Source organism: Muscardinus avellanarius, assembly GCF_963383645.1.
Source record: "Muscardinus avellanarius genome assembly, chromosome: 4".
NCBI lineage: Eukaryota > Metazoa > Chordata > Mammalia > Rodentia > Gliridae > Muscardinus > Muscardinus avellanarius.
Genome location: NC_137789.1, coordinates 19,517,617 through 19,531,621, shown reverse-complemented (window position 1 = coordinate 19,531,621; position 14,005 = coordinate 19,517,617).

Below are 14,005 nucleotides of genomic sequence, written 5' to 3'. Positions count from 1 at the left end.
AAGCACACTCAAGGAAGCTGGCATTCTGATTCCCTGCCATTCAGTGTGGGACACCCCACTCCTCCCAGTACAGAAGCCAGGGACCAAAGACTTCAGACCGGTACAGGACCTGAGAGAGGTAAACAAGAGGGTAGAAACTATACACCCCACAATTCCAAACCCATATACTCTTCTGAGTATGTTAAAACCCGACCTCCAGTTCTATACGGTCTTAGATCTCAAGGATTCCTTCTTCTGTCTGTCGTTAGCCCCACAAAGCCAACCCATTTTTGCTTTTTTTTTTTTATGGTACTGAGGTTCCTGGAAGCCCTTCTACCTCTGAGCTACACTCCCAGACCTATTTTTACATTTTTATTTGGAAACAGGGTCTCCTAAGCCAGCGCGTGCAGCTGGCTTCGAACCTGCGCGATCCTCCTGTCTCTGCCTCCCAAGCGCAGGGATTACAAGCATGAGCCACCACGCCCGGCTCCATTTTTGCTTTTGGATGGACAGATCCGGAGGGAAAAGAATCAGGCCAGCTAACATGGACCCATCACCCCCAAGGCTTTAAAAACTCACCCATGCTTTTTGACGAAGCACTAAGTCAGGACCTCAGAGATTTTCGTTTCAGCCACCCCCATGTCACTCTGCTCCAGTATGTGGACGACCTTCTCCTGGCTACAGATACCGAGGAAGCTTGTAATGCCACCACCCGAGATCTGCTAAAGGCTCTGGACAGCCTGAGATATCGTGTGTCAGCAAAGAAGTTTCAACTCTGCAAAAAGGAGGTAACTTACCTAGGGTACCAAATCCAGCAAGGTAAAAGGACACTCTCAGAGAGATGAATAAAAACCATCTTGGCAATTTCTGCCCCCCAAACTAAAACACAGATAAGAGAATTCCTGGAAGCTGTGGGCTACTGCAGACTATGGATAGTGTCAACTTTTCACATATTTTTGTATCCCTGTGTACATATGTGTTTGTTTTTGTGATGTGGATTGAACAAATGGTGCCCTAACTCTGAGCTATATTCCCACCCCTCTTTATTATTTTTTTTAATTTTGAAATAGTCTTGATAAATAACTACATACTGGCCTTAAACCTGTGATTGTCCTGTCTCAGCCTCCTAATTACTAGAATTTTAGGAGTGTGCCATCACTCGAGACTCTGTGTTTTTAATTTCTAGCTTACTTTCACTCTGGCCAGAGAACATACTCTCTATTATTGAAATCCTCTTTATTAACACATTTTTATGTCATTTGATATGGTACAGCTTGTTCATTGTGCCAGGAATGGCCAAAAATAATGTCTGTAATGTTAAGTTTGCTTATAATAGTGCTCATGACATTTTTATTCTTACTGATTTTATATTATTTATATCATTTTCTGAAATTAAAGTTTTGAAATTTTCAGGTATACTTGTGTATTTCATTATTTTCTTTTTACAGTTATAACAATATTTTTTGTATGTTTTGAAGTTATAAGTACACAGGTATCTAATAGAAACTGTCCCCTTTTCCTAGTAATACTTCCTTATTTATCTCTCTTTACCCTTGACAGGGTCTTATGTTTTAAAGTTCATTTTTTTGACAGTAATAATAACCACTACAAGTCTTTAAAAATTACTATTATATCTCCCTCATATATCTTTTCTCACTTGTGTTTTCACTTTTAACTTTAATGTATTTGCATACTTAAGTAGGTTTCCTGTAGACAGCATATATATAGTTGATTCTTTGATTCTTGCTTTTTTAAAACCAATCTAACGTGTGTGTGTGTGTGTGTGTGTGTGTGTGTGTGCGTGTGCATGCATGTGTGTGTGTGTGTGTGTTTGTGTTTTCATTTGAACAGAGGTTAGGAATTTTTTTCTGTAAACCAGATCATAAATATTTTCATGCTTTCAAGTCTTTAGGTGTCTCTTACAACAAATTATTTCTGACTGTGTAGTATAAAAACAACCATTATCACTATCAAAGAAAAACAGGCATGCCTGGATTTGGCACTTGGGCTATAGTTTGATGACCCTTTGTTTAGCTCATTGAGATGTAATGCTATTATTAATATGGTTGGATTAAACTCTTCCTCATTGTTTTCTACTCATTTTATTTGTTTTTTTTCTTTTATCGCATTTTTGTATTATTATTTGTTGGTTTCATCTAATCTTTAGAATTAGTTTATTAGAATTAATTAAATGTGTTTTTTTAACTTTCCTATAGATAACCTTGCATTTATAATAGATTTCCTTAGTTAATTGTGGTATCCATTCAAATAATATTCTATTCTTTAGTTTTAGTGTAATGAGCTCAAACAATATACTCCCAGGCATTCCTTTTATCCACTGCTCTAATTTTATAGCCAGTTTTACTTTTCGAGAAGAATGCAAATTCTTGAATAAAAACATATTTTATAGCCAGTTATACTTTTCTAGAAGAATGCAAATGTTTTTATTCAACAATTTAAAACTATAGATTTTGTTGTAACTTATAGATTTCTATATAACAAGTTGATATTTTGAGTTAAGACAAAAAAAAAATAAATATTCATTTCCAAATGCAAAGCAATGCTCTTTGTTTAGGGGCACTTCATATCAATGTACAGATTTTGCCCTTAAGAAAGATGATTGTTAAAAATCAAGTATTTAACCTTTTAGTTATGCCTAAATTCTACTAAAAACATGTTCTTTTAGAAAATGCAATTTAAATGCCTTGTAATTTTCTTTAGTGATTTTTTCCAGACAGGAGTAGAAATGCTACCTGATGAACAAAACTCAAGAGATGTTTTAGACAACACCCAGATCTTGACCTACATAATAGAATTTTCTCCAAAACAGAACAGTTTCAATGTATAAAGTAGGCCCAGCTTAGAATATAGTAACTTAAGTGATAATAAACAACAATCCTAACTGTTACTATAATCTAACAATTTCAGTTATCTTTGTTTTGGATTTTTGTGGATTTAGTCCAAATCCCAAACTGAACGTTCAGTGTGAATTCTAACTTCTAGAACAATCTTTTGTAAAATTTTTCCACAGAGCAAAAACTCTGAAGCAACTAATATCAGTATGGAGTCTTTGAAGGGTTATCAGAAAAGATCTGAAAAAGAGCATAAATGGGAACATCTTTCACTGCACCTCTAGAGACTCTAGATGCCCTATTTCTTACTGTCTCATTAATTCCTCAATCTTAAAATACTGTTCCCAGGGAAAAGCATAATTAATTTGACATATATTATCAGCTAATGTGTGTATTTATCAAAATCACCTACACAAACTGATATTTTCTATTACAATAATAGAATCACACGACTTTGGAATTCTGTTACTAAGTTTATATACAAAAAATTAATGTGTAAGCATTAAAACTAATTTATAATCATGTTTATATCACCCTTATTCTTTTTTGGTACATTGTAATCATAAATCTTAATGAAACACAAGATGGTGGAGGCAGACATACACACATCACCCAATTATTCCTTACCCAGTTCCAAGCCCATTCCCTCTACCTTCCTCCTTCTCATGTTTGGCTTAGTGATTGACTTTGATATGTTTGTTAATGTACATAATGAACATTAGAGAATTTCCCTCTTTCCCCCTCCCATCTCCTCAGGTCACCTAATTTGCTCATTTTTAGTATTTTCTTTTTTATCTAGAGTTCCTCTTATGACCCATCTTCTCTCTAGCTTTTGCATATTAGGGAGAGCATCTGATTTTTTATTTTTTGTAACTGAGTAATCTCACTTAGATAATGATCTCCAGTTCCATCTATTTCCCTGTCAATGATGTAATTGTGTTTTTCTTTATGGCTAATGAAAACTCCATTGTGTACATATCTCACAGTTTTGTAACCCATTCATCTGTTGATGGACATCTTGGCTGGCCCCATAGTTTGACAATTGTGAATTGTGTAGCTATAAACATAGATACACTTGCATTAGTTTGGTAGTTTGTTTTCCTTTCTTTTGGGTAGATACCCAGAAGTGGTATTGCTGTATCATATAGTAAATTTATTTTCATTCTTCTGAAGATCCTCCATACCATTTTCCAAAGTGGTTGCACTAATTTTCAATCCCACCTACAATGTTTTAGAGTTCCCACTTCTCCACATCCTTGCCAGCATTTGTTGTTGTTTGTGTTTTGAATGATTGCCATTCTAGTTGGAGTTAGGTGAAATCTCAGGGTAGTTTTGATTTGCATCTCACTGATTGCTAATATTTTTGAGCATTTTTTTCATGCATTTGATGGCCATTTGAATTTCTTTTTTTGTAAAGTGCCTATTTAGTTCCTTTGTACATTTTTTGATTGAGTTATTTGTTTTCTTAGTGCTGAGTTTCTTGAGTTCTCTATCTAGATATTATTTATAATTCTAGGTATTAGTCCTCTATCAGAGGAGTACTTGGCAAAATCTTTTCCCATTCTGTTGGATCTTGGTTAAGGTTCTTGATAGTTTCCTTTGCTGTACAGAGCTCTTCAGCTTTTGGGGTCTTGGGACAGCAAAAACCCCAGAATAGCCAAGTAGTTCTCAGCAACGAAAACCATGCAAGAGGAATCACAATACCTGACTTTAAACTATACTGCAAAGCCATAGTAATAAAAAAAAAAACAGCATGGTACTGGCACAAAAATAGATACATAGACCAATGGACCAGAACAGAAGATTCTGAAATAATTTCTCACACTTACAACTAACTGATTTTTGACAAAGGGACCAAAGACATACATTGGAAAAAAAGCCTGTTCAACAAATAGTGTTGGCAAAACTGGTTAGCCATATATTCATAAAAATGGAAATAAACCCCATTTCTCACAGTGCAAAAGAGTAATTCAAGATGAATCAAAGACTTTGGAAATTAGACCAGAGATCTTAAGGCTTCTTGAAGAGGGCATAGGTACAACATGCAACACATAGGCACAGATAAAAACTTTCTCAATAAGACCCTTATTCGTAATTGCTGAAACCTAGAAATAATCAAAATGCTCGTCAACAGGAGAATGAAAAAATGAATTATGCCGTATTCATATAATTAATTACTTTCTATTCAGAAAAAAATTTAAGAGCTATCAATTCACACAATAAAATGGATGAATCTCAAAATAGTACGTGCACAAAAAAGATTTTGTAAATTTCTACCTGAGCCTTCACACATGAACAAATGAATAGTATGTTTCTCAAACTCACTGTTTTCAAGGGAGGAGAGACAGCATTGGTCATTGAGAAGTTGTGGGCAATGTCAAATGGTTTATAGTTCATAAATTTTGTCTTAAAGTGAAAAAACAGCTTTTAGTATTTGTAGTTCCTGAATTTAGCAACAAGATATTCCTTGGCATCTCTTTGCTTCTAGTGTCCATGTTTATCTTGTGTTTTCTGCTTTGTCCCATCTGCAGCTCATGCAGGCAAGTTAAGAGGTAGGCCTATCGTAAAGATAACTCATGACACTATTAACATAACTAGACCTTTCTGGAGCACACAAAGCCTAAAACTTATGGTCATGCTGAATTCAGTACCTCTAAGTACTTTTCTATCTGGTTACTCCCTGATGTGACTCTCAAGATGATACAGTTTTCCCAGTATTCACCACCGATAATGGGAAGAAAACTCAACTTACAAATTGTTCAACTCCAATTGATTTATTATTATATTTCCACGTTGTGTCACAAATTTATGAAACATTGAACTCATATGTGACAGGCAATGTAAGTGTGCTTTAAAAGACTTACCCTTTGCCAGGCGTGGTGGTGCACACATATAATCCCCGCACTTGGGAGGCAGAGACAGGAGAATCGTGCAGGTTCAAAGTCCGCCTTGCTGGCTTAGGAGACCTTGTTTCCAAATTAAAAAAAAAAATTAAATATATATGTGTGTAAATAAGTCTGGGAGTGTAGCCCAGAGGTAGAAGGGTATAAGGGTTTCCAGGAACTCCAGTACCACCACCCAAAAAAAAAAAAAAAAAGATTTATCCTTTAAATAAAGACTCATAGCAGTAACTGCATCATCTGAGTGATGACTGTTACTGTATTTAATAATTTCCTATGATTATTCTCATAATTTTCAACTTTAAATATGGATCAAAAGTCTGCTTAGACACTGTATTCAACTTCAAATTTTAATAAGATCTTTATTATTTGATGGTCAGACAAGTATTTATGGCACAAATTAGTTTTTTTATTTTTATGAGAGGAATCTGGTCTGCAATATTTAATGCCTTAAGCTTCAAATGTATATTCTGTTTTTTTCACTGAAAGATTTGTTTTCACAATTTATTTATTTAATAACTATGTTAGTGGATGGACATCAAAGGTTACAGAAAGGAAAAAAAATCATTGCTTGAAATTATGTGAAAACATGTCTATCTTTTCTACTCTGTGGACACATCAGATCTCCTTAGCATTCAGTGGTTTTCAAGAGATCTTTTCGTTGTTTTCTGGCACTTTTGTTTTTCAACTTGTACCTGGAATTAAAGAAAAAAATTATAAATGGATGAATGGCTCTAATGCATCTGGGAAAAACTTAATATATTAAGTTTGGTTTATACTGCACTGCAGATTACAGACTATTTAAATATACATTATTACTTCTCAAAAGCATCTTGAGAAAGTAGTACTGAATTAGTATTACCACTTTAAAAAAAAACAACATGAAGAATTGAGATCTCATATAACTCAATTTACAATGGCGTAAAAGCAGCATTGGAACAAGAACAAAAATATTTTTTATTTCTAATTCTATGATTTCTTACCATTTACATACTAGAAAAGTATTATTTTTTACTTAATAAAAATTAAAAAAAAATGTTGGCCCACAAAAAGAAATGTTGTGCATGAAATGATAATTTCATCTTCATATGAAAGTTGATGGGAAGGGAGGACTACTGCAGTGATCATTTGGCATACCAACAGTCATACCTAAACAAATTCCAGCCATTATCTCAGCATTTCCTAAGGTTCCACCTTATTCTTTAGAGCATGCTGGTAAAGTAGGTTTCTTTATCATTCTAATTAGACAAAATCAAGCTGTTTCCAATGCTAGAGTGACAGCAATCTTCCAAGGTCAACCACAAAACTCAACAAGTGAGAACACTGGATGGTAAAGAACATCAATGTTTTAAACTGAAGAAGAATGAAATAAATGGTTTTGGAAACAGATTGATCATTTGGAAATAATAACATATTTGTCTTCCCATAGACTGTATAAGGTCTCTGTTTTAAGAAAAAAACATGGCATATTTGCATTGATTGATGAAGGTATTAAAATATAAGAATTTTGCTAGGTTTGTAGTCAAATTCAAATCCTTCTTACATTTGTTGGAGATTTAGTTTTCCTGCCATGTATCTGGGATATCAAGTTAGGAATTAAGCTTTTTTAGAAAATTGAGAAAGCACCTAAACTCTGTTTTTGTGAGTTCAATGTTATGAACTCTTTAAGTGATAATGAAAAGTTCCATTTGGGCAATGCCAGTTATATCTCCACCACTCAAATCATCTTTGTTGAAATGGACTTGTTTGCATGAATTCAGTCAAGCATTCTGACTGACCTAACTACAGGCTTTCCACTGAGCTTTAAAATACTACCTTGTAATTTATTAATCCCTGCTAATGTTTGTTATGCATATTCATTGAACTCCAAAGATGTTGTTTTCCAGTTTATGATACTTGTTCAATGATTATGGTTACTTATCTTTATTCTCTTTGAAATACCATGTAGGCCTGAAACTACTTCTGCCCACTCCTCATACTCCAACATAGTGATATTAAATTCACATTTTAATGTTTCCTAGATGTGAAAGCTTGTAAAATTTACTTAAACTCTCTCATACTCAGATTCTCAACCTATACAAAAGTAATATTACTTTAAACCTTAGCAGATTATTAAATGGGAAAATGCAAATGAAATTCTACTAAGAGTTCTCTGTAACATTATACTGATAAAAAACAGAAAACTATAAAATCTTCTTGACTCATCAAAGAAATTTTTGTTAGTATTTTCTCAGAATCCCCCAAACCAATAATCACAGTTGATGCTTTAGGAAATAACAGATCCCTCTGTCAAAAATCCTCTGTTCAATGTTACCTGCATATCTTTTGGCTTCTATGACATCCACAATCAAAAAATCATATTAAATGATCTGATTATCCAGAAATTATGATAATCCAATACTTAAATATAAATAAAATAAAAAATATTCAATTTCTAGTCATTGTCATATTAAATTTATGTGACAGATATTTGGGATAGATTAAAGATGACAAAATTACAATGATAATGCTTAATACATGACATGTAAGCTCATTAATAAAAGTAGAATAATATAAAATTTGGTTTAAAATTAATTGGCCTCCAGTTTCAGCTCTTTCAGTGATTGGTTCTCTAATTTAAAAAAATCATCTATCCTCATTAATCTTCAAAGTACTTATATATAATATAGGGATAATATATTCTAACTCAAATATTATATAAAATGATGTACTTGAAAGTACTTTTAAATTATTAATTATATAAAGACATAAGATAAGCTGACTTCTTGGAAGATGGCAACTCAAGGAAGTAGTACAACTCAGTCATAATGACACTCTGTCTCTATTCCCCTAAAACGTGTCTTGACAAGAGAATAGAAAAATATTGAACAAAGCAACACAAAACTGAAAGGTGATAGCAACAAAGTCAGAAGATAAAACAAGGGACAGAAAAATATCCTGCTCAGCTCCCCTTGGAAAGCTGGTGCAGCTGTGCAGCACCAACCATGCAGAACTGTTGACTCTTCAGCCTTCAGAGACCCCCAGAAAAAAGCCAATGACTTGATGTGAAGTAAGCTGTCATAGCTCACAAGAATTGTAAGCAACCAGCTTCTCAATTCACACTCCACAGAGATCCTACTGCCTGGACTTCCAGCTAGAACCTGTGGCAGCAGTGCTGAGCTCACATAGTCTTCCAGATATCCAGAGTGGCACTCAACAATACCATAAGTAACTAGCCATCCCCAATGGAGACCACCTAGCACAGCTACAGGAACTCTTGTTGTAAGCAATCGACTCACAAGGTCTTAGACTTTGTGGTTCACCCTGGTGAAGGTGTGGATGGAGTTTGCTGTTGGATACACCACAGGTACAAATTATCAGAACAACCCCCAGTGCTAATTGGCAAAACTGCCTACAGTCTTCAGGGCACAACACCATAGTAGGATCTCCAAAGATCACCGCAGACCATCCAATAATGGTAACTGGGAGAAGTCAGAACAATCCAGCACTATCTGAGGAGAATGTGGATTCCTATGTTTACATTTAGTCTGGTCCCAGTGGCATCTGCCACCTATGTAGGTGGGGAAAGATGCAGGCTCAGGTTCTGTGGAATGAGTGGAGACATGTGCTTACACTGAATACAGCCCCAGGGAAACTAACAGCCTGCCTAGACAGAGAGAAACTCAGGGACAGGCCGTGTGGAGAGCTCAGAGACACAGACAGCCAAGGTCACAATCATTGAAAGAAACCAAAAAGTGGGACCCCAAACTGACAGCATTGCTATATGTTAGAGAGCAAATGAGAGGTCTTGGAACATGCTTGAGAACCTAATATAGAAAGTGAACTTTAAATGGCTGAAAGATCCATACAGACCCAGGAGGACTTCAGAGGTCAAGTCTTCTCTATACTAATATATTTGTAAAGTTGTTTTGTTTTTGTGTTGTTGTTTAATTTTTGTCTCTTTGTATGTTTGTGTGCTTGCTTATTTCCTCTCTTCCCTACCTCTTTTACAAGCTTCTTCCCCCTTTTATATCTACTCTTTTTTCTATGTTCCTTTTTTCTTTCCTTTGTCATGTATTAAATCCATATAATATCTCTATACATAAATACTCTATGAAACTTTCCTATACACTCAATATCTATCTCTACAGTATATTACCTTACTACACTCAAACTCTCATTCTTCTTAGTCCTATCTGCCACTTTATTCTATTCTTGCATTTACTACTTGAGCACCTTCATCCTCACTCAAATTTCACCATTGAATACAACACAACTTGCCCTTGTATATGCCAGCTGACACCTACAGAGTGAGAGAAAGCTATCAAAAGCAATGTAGTTACAAACTTAAGAAACCTAAAATCATGAGAAGGAAGAATATCAAAATATAATGAGCTCCAACAACCCCACAATAACAGAACCATACAACACAGAATTCCAGAGGTCACCAAGACAAATAAATACTTTAATAATAGAAATAATACAGAATTTCCAAAAAGAACTTAGAGGAAATCAGAAATAAATAAAGGAAAAATAAAGAATATGACACCCTCAACAGAATTCAAAAGAAACACTAAATAATAAAGGATGAAATAATTGAAGTGAAAGCACCAATGCAAATAACTAAGCAAGAAGAACAAACACTACCAAAACCAGAAATTAAATCTCAAAATTTTAGTAATAAAAATCATCTCTCAATAATTATGTTGAATATAAATGGCCTAAAATGCCCATTAAGATATATAAAGTGGCAAGATGTATTAAAAACCATAATCTAGGGCCAGGCGTGGTGGCGCACGCTTGTAATCCCCGTGCTTGGGAGGTGGAGACAGGAAGATCGCGCAGGTTCGAAGCCAGCCGCACTGGCTTAAGAGACCCTGTTTCCAAAAATAAAAAATAGGTCTGGGAGTGTAGCCCGGAGGTAGAAGGGCTTCCAGGAATGCCAGTACCACCAAAAAAAAAAAAAAAACATAATCTCTCTATGCCTCCAAGAAGCATACCTTACAAGTAAGGATACTCACAAACTAAAGATGAGAGCCTGGAGTAAGGTAATCCATGCAACAGGATCTTGAAGACAAGCAAAAATAGCAAGTATGAAATTAGAAAAATTAGACTTAAAGCCCAAGCTTATCAGAAGAGGCAGAGCAGGTCAATTTTAAATGGTAAAAGAAATAATCCAGCAAGAGGAAATAAGAATAGTCAATATTAATTCTCCAAACAGGTTCAGCAACTTTCATAAAACAAACTCTTTGTGCCATTAAGTCACACATAGATTCCAATACAATAATACTGGGAGACTTCAACACTCCTCTCACATCACTAGACCCATCTTCTAGAAAAAGGTCAGTAAAAATGCCTCAGACATACATAATAAACCAAATGGACCTATTAGACACATGTAGAATATTCCACATACAATCAAATTCACATTTTTGTCAGATGATCATGAAACCTTTTTCAAAATAGACCACATCCTGAGACACAAAGTAAGCACTGTCAAATTCAAAAAATGAAACACACTTCCCTGTGTCTTTTGAGACCACAGTGCAATGAAACTATGTATCAATTATAAGAAGACCCAGAATAACAACCACATAAACACATGAAGACTAAACACCACACTGCTGAATGAGGAATGGGTCATTAAAGAAGTAAGGGGTGAAATTAAGAAACTCCTAGAAACAAATGAAAATAAAGACCCAAAGACACAACATGTCAAAAGCTCTGGTACGCCTTGAAGGCAGAATTAAGAGGGAAATTCATACCACTGAGTGCCCAAATAAGAACAGAAAATCACCAAATAAATAACCTAATGACACACTTCAAATCCCTTGAAAAATAGGAACAGTCTAACCCCAAAGCCAGTAGAAGAAAGAAAATTATTAAAATCAGATCAGAAATCAATGAAGTAAAGAATAAAAGAAAATACAGAAAATCAACAAAATCAAAAGCTGGTATCTCAAAAAAATAAACTAGATAGATAAGCCACTAAATTATCAAAATATCAGATGAAAAAGGAGATACTACTACCAAAGCATGGAAATCCAGAGGATTATCAGAAACTACTTTGACAAACTATACTCCAACAAACCAGAAAGCCTAGAAGAAACTGATGATTTTCTAGACACATACAACCTCCCCAAACTGAACCAAAAAGATATAAAAAACTTAAACCTACCAATAGTAATCAAAAATATTGAGAAAGCAATAAAGAGCCTACCATCAAACAAAAGCCCAGGACCAGATGGCTTCCTGAGTGAATTTGATAGTACCTTTATAGAAGAGCTGATCCCAATACCCCTCAATCTATTTCATAAAATAGAAAGAAACAAAACTCTCCTAAATATATTCTATGAAGCCAATATCACATTAATACCAAAACTAAAAACTGACAGCTCAAGAAAAAAAAAACTACCAGCATATATTTGAAATGCAAGGCTGATTCAATATACAAAACACAATCCATTTAAGTTATCACATAAACAGAACCAAAAACAAAAATCACATGATCATTTTAATATACACTGAAAGAACCCTTGACAAAAACACCCATTTATGCTGAAAACAATGTAGAGAATCAGAATAGAGGGACTATACCTCAACATAATAAAGGCAATATACAAAAGGCCTAAGCAAACATCAAATTAAACAGAGAAAAACTGCAAAAAGAAAATCTCCCTAAAAACAGGAACAATATAAAGATGACCATTATCACCACTGTTTTTCAATACAGTACTTGAGACTCTAGCCAGAGCAATAAGGCAAAATTAAAGGAGTACTAATAGGTGGAGAAGGACTGAAACTATCACTATTTGCAGATGATTTGATACTATACTTAGAAGACCCAAGAAACTCAACTGAAAAGCTTATAGAACTAATTAACAAATTCAGCAACATGTCTCAGTATAAGAATCAATCTTAAAAAATCAGAAGCTTTTCTGTATGCCAACCATAAGTCAACTGAAAAAGAAATCCAGCAAACATTTCCACTCAGAATATTCCACAAAAATAAAATACTTAGAATTAAATCTAACCAAGAAGGTAAAAGACCTCTATAAGAACATTTGTACAACATTGAAAAAAGAAATAAAAACCTTAGGAAATCAAAATATCAAAATAAATAGTCAAAATAAATATTATCAAAATAGGTACTCTTCCAAAAGTGAGCTACAGATTTTATGCAATACCCATTAAATGACCAAGGTCATTCCTCACAGGCATAGAAAAATCAGTCCTTAAATTCATTTGGAACAAAAAAAACCTAGAATAGCAGAAATAGTTCTCAGAAACAAGAATCAGGCAAGAGGCATCATGCAAGTGGCATAATACCTGACTTTAAACTATAAAGTCATAATAATAAAACAGCCGGGTATTGGCACAAAACATACATATAGACCAATGGAGCAGAATAGAAGATTCAGAAACAAATTCACACACCTACAGCCAATTGATTTTTGACAAAGGAGCTAAAACACACAGTGGAAAAAGATAGCCCCATCAACAAATTGTGTTGGCAAAACTGGTTAACCATGTACAGCAAAATGAAAATAAACAACACTTTCTTACCCTACACAAGAGTCAATTTAAAATGGATCAAAGACTTGGAAATTGGATCAGAGAACTTACAGCTCCTTGAGCAGAGCATACTGCCAACACTTCAACACATAGGCACAGATAAAAACTTTCTCAACATGATCCCAAAGGCACAAGAAATTAAATGAAGGATAAACATATTGGATTGAATTAAAGTGAAAATCTCTGTACAGCAAAGAAAACTCAAGAACCTCAAAAAAAGAGCTGGCAGAATGGGAGAAAAATTTTGCCAATTACTCCTGATATCTAGAATAAACAGAGAACTCAATAAATATACTGCTAAGAAAACAACACAATCATAAAATGGGCAAGTGAACTTAATAGACACTTTGGAAAACAGTATGGAGGATCCTCAGAAGAATGGGAATTAACCTATCCTCTGACGCAGCAATACTACTTCTGGGTATCAACCCAAGAGAATGGAAACAAAACTACCAAACTAATGCATGTTCATAGCCACACAATTCACAACTGCAAACTACGGAACCAGCCAAGATGTCCATCAACTGATGAAGAGATTAGAGAACTATGGGATATGTACACAATGGGATTTTACTTAGCTATAAGAAGAAAATTATATCATTTCCATGGAAAAGAATGGAACTGGAGAATATTATGCTAAGTGACATTAGGGAGTCACAAAAGAAATCAAATGCTTTTCCCAACATGTGGAAACTAGGGGCAATAGGGCCATAGGAGGAA